This window comes from Dinoponera quadriceps, unplaced genomic scaffold (assembly GCF_001313825.1).
Source record: "Dinoponera quadriceps isolate SergipeBrazil2010 unplaced genomic scaffold, ASM131382v1 scaffold115, whole genome shotgun sequence".
NCBI classification, from domain to species: domain Eukaryota; kingdom Metazoa; phylum Arthropoda; class Insecta; order Hymenoptera; family Formicidae; genus Dinoponera; species Dinoponera quadriceps.
Genome location: NW_014554511.1, coordinates 1,819,140 through 1,839,571, shown reverse-complemented (window position 1 = coordinate 1,839,571; position 20,432 = coordinate 1,819,140). Strand labels below are relative to the sequence as shown.

The 20,432-nt window shown below is 41.8% G+C and overlaps 1 protein-coding gene across 1 annotated transcript in view; it reads left to right on the top strand.

Moving 5' to 3' along the window:
- The window catches only part of LOC106751714, a 380,102-nt gene that overhangs the window by 211,364 nt on the left and 148,306 nt on the right, over positions 1-20,432 (top strand). Inside the window, exon 3 of the mRNA XM_014632745.1 lies at positions 15,194-15,232. The gene's annotated coding sequence lies outside the window, so the exon portion shown is untranslated. The remainder of the gene's footprint in view (positions 1-15,193; positions 15,233-20,432) is intronic.

The following is a 20,432-nucleotide window of genomic DNA, read 5'->3' as shown; positions in this document are numbered from 1 at the left end:
ATTGGCCGTTCGGCTATCGACGTAACATTTTGTTCGTAACGATCACTCTTCTCTTGTCACAAAAGACTCACGTTCTACCTTAACGACCGCGCGAATTCCCCGACCTCATCGCGCGGAAAGATCCTCGCATACAAAGTGGAGGCATTGCGCGCATCTCGTTCATCTCGGAATAAGTCTTCGCCGCGTTGCAATTCCGCCGATTACGGTATTTCGACGACACCCACCTCGCGTCTCCTCGAGAAGTTGCGAGCAGTGTTTGCCGATATCTAGATAAAATTATCTAGATAAATAGCGCTACTTACCTTTCATCTAGATAAATCCAAAACATTCATCTCATCTAAGATGAATTTTTCGGATTTTCATTTCATCTTCATCCAGATGAATCTGAAATCATCTAAGCGAGCACTGCTCGCGAGACACATTCGGGCACAAGAGATACGTTAATGTTAAGCGACTTAATGCCCACAGACGCGCGCACGAGAAACCGAACCACACACACACACACACACACACACACACACACACACACACACACACACACACACACACACACACACACACACACACACACACACACACACACACACACACAGAGGCACAGCTACACACGTTAGCTCGATCCGCGTTAATTTCGTCCCTGTGGTATTACACTATGCCGTCACAATAGTGGTGGCAGGCAACTCGCTTGCCCGTGTCCGCTCCCTCGCGCGCCATTCCACTTGATCATTCGCGAATTACGCTGTTCGGAATGATATTCCTGTCTATTTGCCACGAAGTTCTGCCCGCCCGCGCTTCTTTGATTAAGTATTTCGTAGCGCGAGACAAGGAGAGTCAAGGATCGCTTAACGAGGAGCTCGGAACCGAATTCGGGCTCGGTAGGTGGAGTATCCATAGGAAACGAAGCGAGTAACTGGCGCGACCGCACCTTGCTTCAGCCCCGCTCACGGCTTCTTGCCGACCCGGTGAAGCGTGTACAGGAAGATTGGATATCTCTCTCTATTTTCTTTCTTGAACTTTCGGCTGAACCTCCCCAAGGTGCCCCGGTTTCGTATTGCGTTAGAGACACGCATTTGCTCTTAAAAAACCCTCTCTTTTTCTCTCTCTCTCTCTCTCTCTCTCTCTCTCTGTCTCTTCCTATCATAGTATGTATCTATCGCGCGGGAAAAGTGGCATGTGTATCCATTGCGCGAGATAATGGTAAATTGATAGCACGAACAGGCTCGCCGTGGCGCAATGTTCTCTCTCTCTCTCTCTCTCTCTTTCTCAACGGAAGGTCGCTCTCACAATAACGATTTACGCTTCGAGCTGAAGATAGTATCGCAATAATATTGCATCATTGATTTTTATTTATTTATTTCGCTTCCCGCTTTTTATAGAATCCCATCGGAACCTGGGTTTTTGTGTACTGTGTGTCTGTGTGTATAGTTCGAAGGTGGAATGAAAAATATAGAGTGGTGGAAATGTTCCGGAACACGATTGAATACCTCGTAAATAATGTATTATTGAAAAAAAATATATTTCCTATAAAAGCTGCGAAGCTTCGAGAGATCTATTTCGTGGTATTGTCCCAGTGTGGGTGCTCCTCCTGTCTCCTTAGGGGAATTCGGGAGATTAGTAAGAATCTTTAATATAGGAAGGTTGTCATGTAACGTCTTTTCGGAAGGGGCATGAAAAGAATGCAGAATTTTGGTCGAAAATATTTGTTTCATTTTTTGGCAAATGTTTTCGCAGATATTCCAAGTATTTCATCGACTCGGCGGGGTTTACGAAAAGTTGCGAGACTATTGAATACTTTATAAACATGACACGTCCACCCAAAATCCAAACTAACATTATCGTTGAATTCAATGCTTCATATCTCACAATTTTCGTGGGAAACATTTTTTTTCTCTAAAAATACATTGTTTATGAGATATTCAAACGTCCCGGAACATTTTCCCGGTATACCTATGTTTCTTTCGTAAAATTCACTTGTCAGTCAAACTACGTACGCTCGAAACTGCTCTTCCTATCGACCGATCGCGTCTCGGGCAAATTCATAGTGACTGTATTAATCTAACTTTTGTGTATTTAAACGAGCGCCGGAAAGATTTTCTTGGAATTAAACCGCGCAGGGTAATGGAAGGCAATTAAGAGCCACCACTGGATTTTACGAGCGATAACTCAATCGGCGAAAGGATAATATTGTTTCACCTGTAAGCGATACGCATCCGAGGTTTTTTCTCCGAATTTCAACCGTCGCCATTCCCACCGAATGTCAAACCGAAATACTCTTCTCCCCTTTCACTCACTGAGCGTTCCGACTGATATTAATATCATCCGTCTATTCTTAATTACTGTTAATTAGCGCGATCCAGTCGCGAGGAATTTTACGAATCAACAATACCGATTGATTCTCGTCGTTCTCGCGCGCATCCGAGATACCAATCGTATTCACGGTAGAATCGCGCTTGTTGACCACGTTTAAACGTAGCATCTGGATTGTTACGTCAAGCCGCAAACTACAGAGAGAGAGAGAGAGAGAGAGAGAAGGAGAGAGAGGCGGTAATACCGAGCGGCATACCAGCCGGCGGTGTTTCTTTGTAGATTGCGCGCGCGCGCAACCGATGAAATCAAATCATTCATACGCGTCGCAATGTAGCAGCCTGCGATATAATTGGATTTAAGTGACTTCCGTTACCGATCTGGCTTCCCGGTCCTTTGTAACCGCCGCCCGCTCAGGCTCGATAATACGGCTATAGCTCAATTATTTCACCGCAACCTCTGGCCTGTTGGAGCATTAAGCCGTATTCGCGAACATCGAAGAGAGAGAGAGAGAGAGGAGGGGGGCGGTAATGATAAAGTGGCGCACTGTGTGATCTCGAGAGCGTTACATGACTTTACGAGCTAATCGTACTCAACCCGATCGATTATCTAATGCACCTAGGGTCGTTGGTCCTTTGTCTACAGCGTGTCCCGTGGTGAGCGTTTGCCGGCATCTAGATGAGATTATCTAGATAGCTAAGGTTGCAATCTAGATAATCGTCCAGATGAATTGACAGATCATTTTTATGTTGATGGAAAATATACAAAATATATCCCATCTTCATCTTACCAGATGTAGAAGTATGAAACCGGAATTTCCCTATAGATGGTGCTAGCCACCAGTTTAGGGGCCGTAAGACCGCTTCTGCAGCGCCATCATCTCCCTCTAACAGCTGACGAAGATTTTCAACACACAACAACCCAAGTTCCCCATACACCGGTATATTTTTCTATAACCTTAAACATGTCGAGTTTTGTGCCTACGAACTACGATTTGCGGACAGCATTGGTTTTTTGTTATCATTTGAAGAAAACTGCTGCACAGTGTTTCGAATTGTTGAAAAAATTCAAAAGTGGTGATTTTGACGTGAGAAACGAAGAGCGTGGGAAACCACCGAAAAAGTTCGCAGACAACGAATTGCAAGCCTTATTGGATGAAGATGATACTCAAACTCAAGAAGAACTCGCGGATGAATTGAATGTGACGCAGAAAGTCTCAATTTGTTTGAAAGCCATGGGAAAGATTCAGAAAGTGGGAAAATGGGTTCCGCATGAACTGAATGAAAGACAGCAAGAAAATCGAAAAACCACTTGTGAAATGCTGCTCGACAGATACAAAAGAAAGTCCATCGTATCATGACAGGTGATGAAAAATGGATATATTTTGAGAATCCTAAGCGTCAGAAATCATGGGTGAATCCAGGCGAACCATCGACATCCACTGCAATCACTTTGGAAAGAAGACAATGCTCTGTATTTGGTGGGATCAGAAGGGTGTAATCTATTATGAGCTGCTAAAACCTGGTGAAACTGTTAACACTGATCGCTACTAACAGCAAATGATCGATTTAAATCGCGCGAAAAACGACCGGAATATGGAAAAAGGCAACATAAAGTCATTTTGCTCCATGATAATGCCCCATCACACACAGCAAAACGGGTCAGAGAAACGATCGAGGCGTTCAGTTGGGAAATACTAACGCATGCGGCTTATTCTCCAGAATTGGCTCCGTCCGATTATCATCTATTCGCATCAATGGGACACGCTCTCGCTGAACAACGCTTCAATTCGTATGAAAATATACGAAAATGGCTCGATAGCTGGTTCGCTTCAAAAGAAGAAATGTTTTTTTGGCGTGGCATTCATAAACTGCCGGAGAGGTGGGAAAAATGTATAAATAGCAATGGGCATTATTTTGAATAAAATATTTTTTATCATTTTCAAACAACAGACGTGTAATTTTTACAAAAAAATTCCGGTTTCATACTTCTACACCTGGTAGATGAATCAAAAGCAAAATCATCCTCACCTCATCCAACACGAATTTTTCGGATTTTCATCTCATCTTTATCCAGATGAATCTGAAATCATCTAAGGCGAACGCGGCGGAATTTTCAGCGAGTCGTAATCCTCGTGTGCCCGTCGTCGTCCTGGCCGATAAAATACCGAAGGACGGGCCGCGCGTTGCTACATTATATTCGTGACGTGTTCATGAAAATTCAATGGGGCCGTAACGACGTGGGTGTACCGTAATAAACTTGGGCCGTGTAGCGGCTGTTAAGCGGTATTGCGAAGCGCCGTACGTCACGGGCGGCGGCGGACGCTCTCGAATTAAAGTAGCGCGCGAAATTTTCAGCTGCGGGTCGATCAGCCGGAACGGTTCGACCGCGCGATTTGTTCGCGGATCCTTGCCGCGCGAGCCGCATAAATTAAATAAATTAAACCGCACTTGCTGACCGAGTCTCGTGCGAAGGAAGTTATCGTTATCTCATAATTGCGTCGCAATCTCGTCGCGAAAAGCAATGCTTCGCCGGTGCGTGGCAGAATTCCACATCGTCGCGAAACCACGACGAGACTTTAATGACAAGTTAATGGTAAATTGAAGCCGCGGATAATCGATTGTCCGGCGTACCGCAAAACGTTCGATCAGGCGCGGTGGTGACTCGGCGATTCACGGTAAAAATGATTAATTCCGTCACGAAGATTTTTATCTTTGAGAGAACCTTCGCTTTGCATACGTTGATGATGTCGTTACTAAATTGATGTGCGCATGAAATATTCATCTAAATACCGTCGAAATTAGTATCTATTTGACGTATCGTCAAGGTAAAGCTTACATTTTCACGCAAACCTCGTTTCTTTTTATACGTTATTAAAAAAAATATATATATATATATATTTTTTTTTTATATACATTCTCATATACATGTGAAATGTTTATTTAAACATTTTTGTAGTTTACGTAGTTATTTGGCACTGTCACTAATTATGAGAACGTTTTTAAACGCGTCGACTATTTCGCTATTTCGCGAAACTTGAAATATAATATATTCTTCAATGACAATTTTAAAATATGACTTAATTTCTGTAAAATATCTACCTAAACGTTATCGAAGAATTCGCGTAGTTATTTATCAGACCTTTTTATTGCTTATTTTTATTAGTTAGTTATTTAATCGTAAAATCGTTTTCTAAAGAATCTCAGCATTTTCCAATTTGGGAAAGTCGAAACACCCGCTGATTCAATGCCGTCGGGCCGTTACTCGGCCCTTATATCGGCTAATAGAGGAAGGCACGAGGTTCTCGTGTAGTCGTTAATTAAGATGCCTATCGCTCGTTGCAAAATATAGAGACCGGCAATGGCGGGGCGGTCAGCCCATAGATAGGATCTGGTGGAACTCGGCCGAATCTTTTCGAAGATGTCGCGTTGTGGCGTAACGAAAGACATCGATTTACCGTGACGGCGGCGGCGTACACGCGCCGTTAGAATTTCGGTCGGGTGTAGCGAAAGAGGAGAGAGAGAGAGGAAGGGAGAGAGATGGATAGGGAGAAATAGAGACAATAAATATCGCTTTGCGATCCGTAGTTTCGCAATGGGGTTCGGGCTTGCATCGTGCAAACTACTCGTGCAGGCATCGTATCGAACGAGCGAGCGCGGCAGCGACCCCGAATAGAGAAATGTTAGGGAAAAACTGGTCACTAGGCGGAAACTGGAGAGTTCTTAATGGCTTGAATTAACTAGACAGCAACTGTTCGGAAACTGTCGAAAAAATACCGACTATTATTTCTCGGTCAGTTACTTGCCGTAAACTATTCCGAGAAAATAGTAAGTTAATGCCGGACAGTTTCAGTTTCCGGCGAAAACTCGAAAAATTCTAGCTAGTGTTTCCCTCGGCCATTTCCCGGCCGGGAATTCAGCGGAATAATAAACAAATAAAATAGTAAACAAATGAAGTGCTCCAAGTCTTATAGGGAACCGGCTCGGAAACTGGCTAGTTTTTTTACTATCCGGTTATTGTCGGAGCAAAAGTCGTCCGAATTAAGTTTTTTTTGCCAGTGAAACTGATCGGAAACCAGCTAGTTAGAGAATTGCCGGCCAGTTACTGGTTAGAAACTGGTTTAATTTCTACTTGTGGCGGCCGCCCGTTTCGAAGCTTCGGGACGGAACTAAGCGTCAGCGGGCGGACAGCTCTCGAGTGTCCCACGTTTCTCCGAATGTGTCTGATCTTCGACAGCACGAGTCTACGTGGTGCACCTCCTTATTATACTCGGCATCCACGAGGTTGCAACGCCACCGTAAGTAACGACGAGCGTCACGCGGGGAACAGCCGGGAAACGGGCGCTTTTATCCCGAGAGATAGCGTGTATATACTTTCGGTGAAGCGCCCGAAAGTCCGCACAGTGGAAACTTACGCCGCCGTTGGAAAGTGCCTCTTCCACCTACTTTCGCTACGGATACCGCGTTCGCGACAAAAGAATACGCCGGGACGAAGAATAGATATTCCGAGTCGCAGAAGGCAAGGTGATATTTCGAGAGAGGGGGAGGGTAGCAGCGCGGCTGCGTGATGCAAAAAGGGACTTGTATACAACTCTGATGCACTCTGGGAAAGAATTAGCCGCAGGAGTTGAAGTATAGCTGCGGCGGCTGAAATGTGTTTTTTAAAACGGGGACAGCCTGATATCGTAGCTGCCGCGACTCAATTTATTAGCTGCTTGAATTCGAGGCGTAACGCCTGAGTGTAACACACGACGAATGCGTTATTTTAATGCGAAAGCTAGAGTAAATTTTCCGGGGCGTGCGAAAAATGTTAAAATTGACGACTTTCTTATCGTTCTTATCGACTGTTTCTTATCGTGCTGCTAACTAACTTTAAGGTATTCGTGCTACTAATTCCAGCTGATGAACAATACATAGTATAGAGTATATAGTTGTACTCTTTGCAGCAATTGCATGTTTTCTCGAATATTCTATGTTTAACAATGACAAAAAAACGCGAACTAGCCAGGGACCTGGACCGGAACCGAAAACCTCATGGAAACCGATATTTTTGTTGGATCAGAACTGTAAACCGTGCGGAAATTTTATAAAGCCTGCAGAACAAAAACTAAAATCGGAACCGTTACATTTTCTTTCGGTTTGCGGCTCTTTTCGGCTCACTATTTTGATTCTTATTCTCTGATTTTAAATAATCGGTTTTTTTTTTCATTTCATAATAAAATTCTAGTTCCCACGAGAAAGCAGGAATTGATTAGTTATCGCGACAAATAGAAAATAAACTTCAAGCATGCGATATTAAACGGAAGAGGATTAACCGAAGAAGTGATATATTACAATTTTGGGATAAATAGAAAGACGATCGTTCTGAATTGTACAGATTGCTCTAACGATACGTGTAAATTCTGAAAAAGTTCGGAGAATGTCGAGATGTTCTCCGAATATTCTTAGAATTTACATAATTTATATGTTCCATTAGGAAGAAGTTACAAATTACGAGGATAATATTATGTAGAAAAGTTAAGAGCAGAAGGTGGAAATAATGAAGAAATGCCGTCTACATCGACTAAGTGATATTATTATTTTTTATAATATATTATTATATACATTATATAAATAAATTAAGTTAATAAAAATTTCAGTAAGGAAACAGGTTTAAAGAACGGGAACCGAAAAACTCGTAGTTTAAACGGTTTACCGGTGCTTTCATTGCGCAGAAAACTGTAGCCGGAAGCTTTATTAAATATTTTTAGTGGACCGGAACCGGATATTTTCATCGGGTCCCTGGGACAAGCTGCTGTAATCTAACCGCTGTTACTAAGTCGTTTCTTTGCGTGTACATATCGCACGAAATTTCCCGCCTCTCTTTCTCTCTCTCTTTCCGCTTTTCTCCCTTATTTTATCTTGCAACACATTCTTTGACACACTTCAAGTGTCCTCCTTTAAAGCACGTCTCTCAATTGCGCTCTTCCACGCTCTCTTCCACGCGCGCTCTTGACTGCCCCGACGTAATTTATCTCACCCGCGATAATCTCCCGTAGCATACCGTTGGCGTAATCTACGTCGCTTCGGCTCACTCCGGATGACTCGGCCGTTTCTACGACATAACCCAGATCAGTTTAAATCCCTCTGCATGTCTGTTATCAAGCTGATTCCACCCAGATACGCTCGATCTTTCGCGGTTACGCGCGGTTGCTTTGCTGAACGACGGAGGGGTGAAAGAAATCACCGGCTTGTCGCCCGGAGGAAGTACACGTGCGATCGTGATCCTATGTGAGGGAAAAAATCTCCCTCCTTCTCTCTCCCTCCCTCTCTCTCTCTCTCTCTCTCTTTCTTTCTCGATATATACGTCCCACGAATACTACGTATTTACCGCCTAATTTCGGTGCAAAGACGCACCAAATAATTTCACTCGCGCCCGTCCGAATATATTCCGGTCCGTTCCCGACTATAACTTCATACCCTCGTATAATATAATGACGTTTGAGTTCTGAATATAATTATGCAACTTCCATCGTCTGTCTGTGAACCACCAAGATCGACGACTTGGACGCGTTTCCGCAAACTTGGTCTAATTTCGCGGACAATAGCGCTCCCTCTCTCTCTCTCTCTCTCTCTTTCTGACGCTCTATTTTCTAAGAATTACAAAACAATCCTTATTGCGGTCGCCGTTATAAAACGTACGTGCTGAAACACGTGTCACGGCGCTTATGTACGAGCCGTCTGACGTTTACGGAGTGCCGCACGCGAAAACACTAATCCCAGAATACATGTGTGTCACGCCGTTGCGTCCGTCACGTTACAGGAAACGCAGGCGCGAGAGAAGAAGACGTGTATATCTGAAAATGCAAGAGGCGCGATAGAGCACGTTTTCCATATCACGGCGATACTCGTTGCTTCCCCGAGCGACGTTCCTGCCGAAAACGTTGTTCGGAAAGTTAGGCGGAATTTAGCCGCGTGCGGCGACCGGAAGCCGCGACGCTGTGTGACACGGTATTCGGTTCATTTTCAGACGTTATAGCGGATGAAACGATTTGTAAAGCACTTGAGGATCAGATTGGGACGATCTTCAATGTAAGGCCTGACTGTGATTACTGTTCGTAGAGTCCCTCGAGCAAGAGAGACTGTTATTTATCGATTCGTTCGAGTAAAAGAAATAGAATATTTTACAAATGCGCTGTCAATCGAGATCGCAAATATTATTTGACGAATATATATCTTCTGAGTTTTTACGTATTTCGCGAGAATTCTGGGCGTGCGTTTTCTTCGGACGACATTGAACAAGACGGCTGCGGCGAGGAATCAGGAGCCTTAAAGGCCAAGCTAGACAAAAATAGACAGATTACCTGAGTGAGTACAGGCTTTCTCCCTCTCCCTCTCGTGATATGTAGCTTCCTGCGGAAGCGCTCAGTCAATATACACAATGTCTACGCTACCGACAAATCAGACGTCATTTTTCATGAAAAAGTCGACCCTTCCTTGAGGGACTCCACTGTGACGGACGGCATGGTGATCACTCTCACGGCTATTGCCGCGGATTAATTCGCGTCGCGACGCACGTTCGCGCCAATTCAAGCGAATTATCATCCGGTAGTACGAAAATTATCCTCCTCTTTTTTCCTCCCCTGCTCTTCGCGAGATCTTCATCGAGTCCCGGCTGCGCGCGTGCGTGCCTACGTACGTTGAAAAAAGCAACGTTATATTCAAGTAAATAATTACTCCAATACTCCTAAGCAAGTAATATTACTTAAATTTAGCACCTTGTGATCACATTAAGTGTAAAAATTTGCTTCGAAATGTCGGAGTAATTATTTACTCGAATATAACATTTTTTTTCTCAGTGTACGCGCCGTACGAGCTATGCTCGGCGACTGGTTCGCTGAATTGATGCTCCATTATGTAGAAACGGCGAATTTCCGCGCGTAGCAATTACGATGAGGCACACACTGTGTATATGTGTGTGTGTGTGTGTGTCAACTATTTCGGATATATTCCTCGCCGCTGTGAAAAGACGAGGACGACATTCCGGTGCGTCGGCTGGCGCGTTCGTGAACTGAAGTATATAGAGATTTAAAAATCCGCACGCCAGGCTGCCAGAAGGAAGAGGAAGGAGGAGGAGGAGGAGGCAGCGAGGAACTCGCTATTTAAGTCCAACCTATTTTCCGGCATGCGCACAATGAGCGAGTAACATACTAAGAGCCCGGGGCGAGTATTCGCCCGGAGAGCCGGATTGTGTAAAGGCGGAGAGAGAACTGCTTTTCTCATTCATAATATATCGCGCGCCAACACTCCCCACCGTGCGATAAGCACTGTTGCGTGCGAAGGAGAGAGAGAGAATAGTAAATCCTCGATCTTCAGCGTTGCGAAAACACGTAATTAAGAGTAATTAAGATCCGTTAAATGCAAAAACAAATAGGCCTCCGAGAGCAAAGCGCTGGAAGTAGGAAGGACGATGCAAAAATTATTCACTTGTAGAATCACTATTGTGGATTCACGGACACACGTTTCGGGTCATTTTCCACGTATTAATTACACGCAAAGAATTCCCCTCGGAGATAGAAACATTCGTGAGCCAAGAAAATATGGTCACAACTACACGTAAAGGTTGCAACATATTTTTTTTTCATAAGTTTCCGAACGCATCTAGTGTACAATGGGAGAATTTTATTTTTTGTGATTCTCAGGAGATACTTTCTCCTATTGGATACCAAATATATTGAGAAACTCGTCGAAGAAATGGGGAGACCTAACGTCAGTAGGCTTGCCCGGCTAGGACATACTTTTAACACGTTGACTGCCACGGAACTTTTCACGATTCTGGTCTAAGAAGCCAATTTGATTTAATCAAGTAATGAAGCGACGAGATAACTCGTAGTTGGCGTCCCGGGCAAGTAAACAACTTACGAGATATCTCGTAATTGGCAGTCAACGTGTTAACGTTGTGCCAATATCAAGGCAGTGTGAGAAATTTAGGAATCACACAAACGACGCGATTACGATTGCACATCGCTGCTCAGAAACTATTATCTGTGTCATGACACAACAAATATCTCATCTGTCTGCTCTTCTCATAAACGTGTGTAGAACCAAGTGCACAGTAGAACTAAGGTGAATGTCCCTATTAGTGTCTCCATTTGTGACAATATATGCACATATACATACAGGTTAATTCATAAATGTACGTCCATATTTCAGGGGAATCACGTACTAAAATAAGTAAAATACGTCACGTGTCCTACAAGCCTTAGTTTTTGAGTTACGGATGGTTAAAAAGATACTCAAGGTCGCGCGTCAACACACGCTTACTGCACTCCTTAATACGTCCTGACCTTACCTAACGTTCGCAAACAATATCCATCGATATGGAATCAGATAGAATTTCAGACAATCAGTATCTTATTATTGCGAGTTCATTACCGTTCCGAAAGGCAATGGTAAATATATACTTAGGTTGAAATGGCCGACATCTATTTGACGTATGGACCGTGCTAACGGAAATGAACGTGAAGTACGTCGGTCGTACCAAGAACACTTTCCGCAACGCGGAATTCCGGATGGTAGAATGTTTTCTTCCGTTGATAGACGGCTCCGAGAAGAAGCGGTGCGTTTAAGTTGCAAGCGCACGATGCGGGCGGCCAGGAAGGACGTCTATGAGGGTTGAGGAGGAAATCCTCGATGAAGTTGCTGTATCTCCAGTAATAAGCACAAGGAGAATAGCCGCGGCTCATAATGTTTCTCAATCCACGGTACCAACGGCGAGTACTAAATACACAGTAGTTTTATCCATGTCATCTGCAACGTACGTGCACAAAGCTTTGAAAAGGCAGATTTACATTTTAAGAAGAACGTTTCGCGAATGCTCCCTGAGACAACGCGCTGAGAACCTTGCTTTTCTATGTTTCGAACATTTTCTTTAACCCTTTGAAACACACATTCTTCCTCCCGCTTATTTTTCGTCAAATTTAATACCCGGAGTTTTTGGTAATAAATTAACGCAAACTTACGGAACTACATTTATGATAATTGGCAATATTTATTAGCAGGCATAATCGGTTTTTAGATGTCTGCTGCGAAGTGCTTCCAATAATATACGACCCACGGGTCGGGTTAAAAGGTAACACAATTCGGCAATAATCAGAGTCTCCCGCCAGATTGTAAAACGTTGAACGCACAGGTGGATAAAGTCACTTGGCGAATATGATCAGTAATGTACGAGAACAATTTGATGTTGACAACAACATGCGATGTAACAAAGAGCTACAGCGAAAAACAACGGAAGTAGGACAAAATTATCACAGAGTCAAAATATCTTGTCCTGATGATCGAACGCGAAAATTTGCAGGTAATTAGAAATCACGAATCGAAGAAGTTAATATTTAAAATCAGAAATTCAGAAGTCGAGAAATAAATTGAAAATAATCCAAGAAAGGACTGAAACGCGTCTATAAATGCACTGAGAAAAATTTCCATCTCACAAACCTATTAAATGATGTATCCGATTGTTATTTTTATTATCCGATCCAAGTAACGGATATTTTTCAATCATTAAGTTACCGATCAAGTTATCGATGAAACCTAATCGTGAAATTAATCGCCTTTCGTACGTTCGTTATAATTTTCATCCGTATAGAAACACGACTTGGCCGGACGTCACACTTGATCGGATGTTCGTTACTTTTTAATTGGATTCGATCCGATCAGACGTGATCGGACATTTTTCTCATCGCGCATAATTGTGATTCTGCAAGATACAAATAACTTACGTATCGTCTTCTTAGCTTGCTTACGTATTCCCATCGCTCTCATAGGCCCATTTATTTTGTATTCAGTAAGATTTTCGATTTGAGAGCCCAATTTATTCGTTATCGCTTAATTACGAATACGAATCTTCGGTGAACAGCGGGAAATACATCGACGGTGCGTGAAACGTGGGAAGCAACGATATCGTTTCGTCGTGATCGCTCGAGGCAAAAGTCGCGGGACGTCGCGGAATTTGCCAAAGTGCTATTTTAATAACAAAGAATAGATAGATATCGCGCCGGCAGTGAGAAGAAACTTCGCTGCTCTTTATCACGAGAAACGCGGCAGACTACGAGAGGCGGCGGATGGGTAATTAAGGGAATCGTTAACTGCGAAATCCGATTTATCTGCGACGATTGGCTGCCGAAGTTTCCCTCTCGGTGTGTGTGGGAGGGGGGGGGGATATTCCCCGGAGTTTCAATCAACTCCCTCCTCCTCCGGAACAGGTACTTTGCAACCGTTGAGCCCTAAGACGTTCGGAATGCGATTATAATAAATTCCTGGCTAAAAGTCGCCAAAGTCCGCCCGAATCCGGTTTTCGATGATAATAGCCGAAGGGAAAATGGGAAGGAGGGGGTTGGGGGGGAGAAAGGCGGAGTTTTTTCACAGACCGGCACACGCTATATACGGCGCCGTGGCGGCGGTAGCTTGCATTTTGCAGGCGTCGGGATTGCGATTTGCATGTAAAACGAAATGGCGTTTGCCCGCCGTATTTACGAGGATGATACACCTCAATATTCCTTGTTCCGAGATATCCGCCGACCTTCCGCTAAATATTCGCACCTCGCAACGTTGCACCACAATGTGTCCCAAAATTTCAGCGAATGCTTCACGAGATAATACGCGAAAATATGTAAAGAGAGCGGCTACTTGCCGCCGTAAGGACCCCGTGTAAGGATGTTCACGTTTGCGTTCCTTTTTCTCTGCACTCCCTTAATATTTTCGATCGATTCTTTTTTTTTTTCTTTTTTTTAATTATTTTCCAACATAATTCGCTTGTAATTTGATCGATGGTTTTTTTTTAAGTTTGCACTTATTAATTTCTCGCAAACGTTTCTATCGGAGCGTATTTTTCAGAACTTGGAACTTCCATAACTTTCGTCCGATTTATTTTTTCTTGAAAATGACCGATGTATAACCGAAAAGGTGTTGTCTTCCGAGATGACAATGCCAGGCCTCACGTGGCTTTAAGGACGAAGGAGAAGCTCCAGGCTCTTGGTTATGAAGTTTTATCACATTCACCATACTCACCTTACCTGGCACCATCTGACTATCACTTGTTCCTCGCGATGCAAAATTTTCTTAAAAGAAAAAAATTTCGAAACTTTCAGGATGTTCAGAGGGCAGTGGTAGATTTCCTGGCTTCAAAAGATAGGAACTTTTATACATCTGGCATAAATGACCTTGTTAACAGATGGAGGAAAGTCATAGAAAACAGTGGTCAATATTTCATTAATTAATCTCACTTATGAGCTTAAATATAAGAAATTGAAATTTCCTCAAAAAAACCACATCACTTTCTTACCAAACTAATAGAAAGACCCCTCGAATATATGAAACTTTCTCACAAACAACTTTTTGATACAACAATTATTTTTACAGTTTTTGAGGTTCTAACACTTTACGCGAGCCACCTTGTATTTATAAATATATATGTTTGACTCGGGTAGTCTCAAAATTATTAAAGTGTACGTCAAAGTGCGGAAAACGATTATTTCTTTGTTGATCTTGAAGCATTATGTGAGCTTAATTGATATTCTCTCGCTATAGCGCTAAAGCTGTATATCATAAATCATATTTACAAGTATTAAGCACAGATTTGTCCAGCAACTTTATACCGCATCAACCGTAACCTTTCTAACAGTATTGTTACGGACAAACTACCTTGAGACGTTTCAACGTATAAGCACGTAAATCTCGAAAGTTATAATGCAAGATTGCTGTTTCATAATGTCGCGGTTTATATTCTGATAACGCATATTCCGAATAATATATATCTCTCTCTCTATCTCTCTATTTATCTATCTATCTATCTATCTATCTGTCTATCTCTCTGTTTTCTCTGATCGATAAAATATTTTTTTATATTGCAGGTGAATACTTGGGCCATGTTTAGACGGAGCTGGAAACAGGTACGTGCGTGTGTGTGTGTGTGTGTGTGTATGTGTGTGTGTGTATTGAATTTTTGTTGCAACGAATTTTTCCCTTTGCATCATTTTGAAATATTTCAAACTACATAACGGCGTATAACGGAGGGAAATATCCGCGAGACGAATACGAAGTATTAGTTGTTACGCATCACTGTATTACCACGGCGTAATATTATTAGAAGCATTTTGCGTAACACGCATACATCACTTGCTTTTCAATTTCCGTTGGAAAAAAAATTGAAATACAATTTTTCTTTATGACGTTACATACGATATTCGCATTCGTCGGCAATATAAACCGCTCAACATGACGAGCCCCATTTGCCCCCGGAATATTTTCGTTCTTTCCNTGCGTGAGCACACACGTGTGCATGTTGTGTGTGTGTGTGTGTGTGTGTGTAGGTCGAATGTGAATAATTCAAATGTCATTTTTCGAACGGATTTGTCGGTCCGACGGCCGCATACCGCCCGACAACATGTCCGATAAAGTGCCGAAAGTAATCGCCGTCATCCATTCGACATAAAAAAAAAAAGCTTATTTATGGAGCACCCGTCGATATCTGGCCTAACTTTAATTGGCAGCCAGGCGCCCCTACGCCCCTCACAGTCTCCTCCTACCCTTGGAATAAGCGGAGATGATTCACATCGTTCGTAGTTTTCAACCCTTTGAAGCACACATTTTTCCTCCCGCTTGTTCTTCATCAAATTTGGTACCCGGGGGTTTTTGGGCTCGCTGATCACGAGGTCATAATTGAAACATTTTTTAAACAATATTGATGACCGAAATTGCAGCGAATTAAGAAAATCACTTCAAATTTGGTATTCATGAATAATCTGTGAATTTTTTATTTAGAAATCCTGTATAAGCAAGATTTTGTCTATGCTATAGACAAATATTCCATTTCAATCTTTCTAATCCGTTTCCACAATATCGCATTTCATAATTTGTACTCGAAAGCTTTGAAAGCCATGGACACTGAATTTTTGCACATTTAATCCACTATTTTGTATTCAATATTTCGAATTTTGTAATTTTTCAATTTTGACTACAGATTAAGTCTGTAGTCAGTAATCAACGATCTCGAAATACCCTATATATAAGTTTTAACATCTAAATTTTAGAATAGTCGCTGGAAAATGTATTTTCTCTGAAAAAGCAGGCATTCCTCTTAATTTAGTTATTTATAACATTTTTGCAGTTAAAAAAATGTATATTTTGACGATTTTTTTTACATTCATCTGTTCCTAAGATACTGGAACAATAAATAAAAAAAAAACAGTCTAAATGTAGCAGTGAAAATTTTATCGACAATAATCTGAAAGGAAAAAGGTAGGAAGTATATTTCCCACCGTGCTTCTAAATGTTAACCAGTGCTCCCCTCGAAACCTTCCTTTTCTCCTCTCGTACAAATATTTTTGTTTTTTCGCAGAAAGATGCATCCGTTCTGGATGCATCCTGCTAGAAATTATCTCCTGCTCTATATCTCGCAATGGCATATCGCGTATCAAAACAACAGCCGACGGTGCTAGCGATTTAATTAAATTGTCCGTTTTCCGTTCGCGTTTAATTGAAATGCAACTTTCAGAGCGTTAATGTACAAATGTACACATTCGTCGGTATATACGTAAAAATATTTTCTCTCTGCGCGACAGTGAGAGAGAGAGAGAGAGAGAGAGAGAGAGAGAAAATATATAGTTTAAATGAGCAACTTCGCTTAAACGAAATAACTATCAGCCTCCTCTTCGGAATTATTTTATGATTTTGTTTGCGTTGCCTCTGTGTCTGTGTGTGTGTGTGTGTGTGTGTGTGTGTGTGTGTGTGTGTGTGTGTGTGTGTGTGTGTGTACTTGCGAGTTTTGCGATCTTGTGGCACATGTGTGCTCACGTACCACATTAAATAATAAATCACTCATCTCTAATATATGCGTCGTAAACTGACTCGTGAGAGTAGCACTTTTCGCGTTTTCGAATTGAATGATGATTATTTCCATTCGTTTGTCCCAACGTCAGAAACGAAAAGAGTAACATATACTCGTATATGTTTTAGAGTTATTTTTTCTTGGTAATATAATTGTCATCTATTAATTCTCTTTATATTTTTTATATTTTTTTAAATATATTATTTGTGTTACTTCTGAATGTATTTACCTTAAATTAATACGAAAATTTCAGTGGAAATTTTGAGACACGTGAAATCCGTTAAATTTAACGCAAAATTTTCTACCGTGTACTGATAAAAAATATATTCTTCATCTCAGATAGTATTCTGGATACTGATCAAATTATCGAATTCTAGAGTTGGAGTGCTAACTTATACATTTGAAAATCGTTTAATAACAGACAGGTTAACCCGGGAATAGTCACCTGGAGTCATTTCAGATGCCAGTTTGGTCAGAAAATAAAGCTCACTTCGCAGTGGGTTTTTTTTTACCGATCGGGAAGTAATACTTTCTTTTCGTTTGGACATTTAGAGACGTAACCTGCGACAGAAATCGGCTGTGATATGTCTTATTCGTGATAAGGTAAACGTTCCAATTGAATGTGTCCCAATAATTGAAACATTAAGTTAAACTTAAGTATTGACGTCTATAAAATGACTATATCTTTGACTTTACAACTCTGATTATATAAGTTACATAATTAAAATATAACTCATTGAAATTAAGAATAAAAGTTAAATGCAAATAGAAAATATTAAGATAATCAAATATTAAATAATCTTTTATTTTTGAAATAATTTTTTCAAATAAGTGTTTCTTTACATTTCAACACGGAACAAGCCATATTTGTAACATCATAGATGAGACCACATCCTTCATAATGTTATTTCGTTACTTTTATATTTTGATATTTTTCATTGGTCTTTCAAATCCTTCTACAGAATCCGCACGATTAATGTCGGACCAAAATTACGACTTCGTCGTTGATACATTCGATAAATTCGGCTTGATAAATTATACCGGAAATTACTATTTCGACTCACTAAATAATACACGGCCGAATAACTCGTTACTGGCGCGAATATAACACGTTTGTATAAAATTATGTCGCCATTCATCGATTAGCATGAACGTTACCAGTGTCGCACGTGTGTGACAGTAATAATTTTTCTTCCTATGCTACATGAACAAACTAAGTCTGTTTTACGCAGTTATATAAAAAAAGAAATACGAAGCAGTCTGTAGGGAGTCTCCCAAGAACAAATCCTGTTCGTGAGCGTGTTAATAAATCAAAATTTGCGCGTCAGATTTTACAAATTCGCGTGCGCGTATCATTGTGATCCTCATAGAGACACTACATGGAAATATTAATTTATTTCGACGCAATTGTGTACTATTCGTGTTTCTCATTGCACAGAAGACTCCATTGTTGCCCCTGGGCATAGTAACATTTGAAAATCTCCAACAAGGCGCATTACTTTTGAATATTTCTGCATTAGAGTTTTGCGTTAAATTTAACACACTTCACATGTGTCAAACAATCCACACGCAAATTTTTGTGTTAATTCAACGCAAGATGAACATGTTGAAAAGTGACACAAATATTATGCCTTGGCAATTAACAAAAAAGTTAATATTTTTATTGCATTTGACAAAATTAATATTCATAATGCGTTAGTCCACGTTGAAGTGTAAATTGTGTTATTTTAAAACTTAGAAGTGTAACTTTAATACTTACACACGTTGAATATCGACTCGAACGCAAAATATTGAGATACCGTAAATGTTACCGCGATATCACGATATGTTAAATTAATACACGAACGTGTTAAAGGTTTAACGCAAAAATTTTAACAAGGACCGATCTTAACGCAAGTGCAAAATGGTTTTTACTGTATAGAAAGCTATCCACTCCCACGTAACTGGAAGAATTAAAAAGGATAAGCGAGTAAGAAGTTAATGTATCGGGTTGGAACGAAAGTTCGTCGTTTTTCAATAAGTGAACTAAGAATCCGCACGAACTGTTTCCTAATAATACCTCAACTTCGTTTCAAATTAGCATTTATTATTATTATTTAAATAGTCAAACAATTTTATAGGAACGTAATTTTGCCCGATAAATCCTTAATTTATGAGCGATCCCTTCGATGCCACTGAAAGCACAGCACTAATGGGTCAATAAGTCCTTAATATTTTCCCGGAAATCCTGGGAATCTTAATTTTCGCTATGTCGGAGAAGTGCATCAATCGAGCTTTCTGTGCGATTCCACCGCCAACACTTAAGCTTAATCCAGCTCTTACGCGACGTGTATAACTCGTGAAGTGATTTCACGCGTTACACACCCATCATCTCGTAAAGCTCGATAATTTTATCATCCTTGCCGCGTGCCTTCGATCAGCGAGCGCTTTTGTCGCCTTATCTTTCAGAACAAGGCGTAAGAAGCGCTTCTCGCTTCTCGCCATTTGTGCCTCCGAGGTATCTTGAAACATATTCCGAACGCGGTGAAAAAGCCCCCGCGGTGTCTCTGCTCGCCGATAGTCTGGTAGGAGCGAGCTTGCGCGCTAATGGCGGCGGGATTATCGCTGAAAGGCTCTTACGGTTTCTTGCTCGAAAGAGTTGTTGATACTTAGCGATCCCCCCTTAGTGATAACCCAATTTACCGGCTCGCCGGTACTACCGCGAGGCGCAAGCCTCCCCTCTGTAAAGCTCGACGACGACGACGGTAAACAATGCCGAAGGCTGGTTCTTCGCGAGTCAAGAAGGTGCGAGTCAGCTCGCACAGGCACGCGCTCGAAAGAAAGTCACGTTTTTGCACACCACGGCCAGCACACACACACACACCGGCCGTTATATAAAGCTCGTTATAGCGCCACTTGTTGTGTCCACAACATTCTCCTCCCCCCCTCCCCCTCCTGTGAACTCTTTCGACGGCTCTATTATAACGAAAAAAAAGTTCATCCTGCGGCCTCGCTTCTTCTTTTCACGAGAGAAGCCAGAATATCGTCCTGAGGACCGACAAGATCGCCTCGAGGCTTTTGTCCTCGCCGGGAGACATAAAATTGCGTCCCTCCACCTCCTCTCCCCCTCCGATACACATCCGTCGAGGTATGAAGTCGGCCAGACGCTCGCCACGTATTGCACAACGAAGATAAGCACGGTGTGTTGCGGCGAACACTGATAATAAATCAATAGCAAAGACACGTTTCCCCTTTTCTTCGGTTCTCCTCACTCTCCCCCCCCC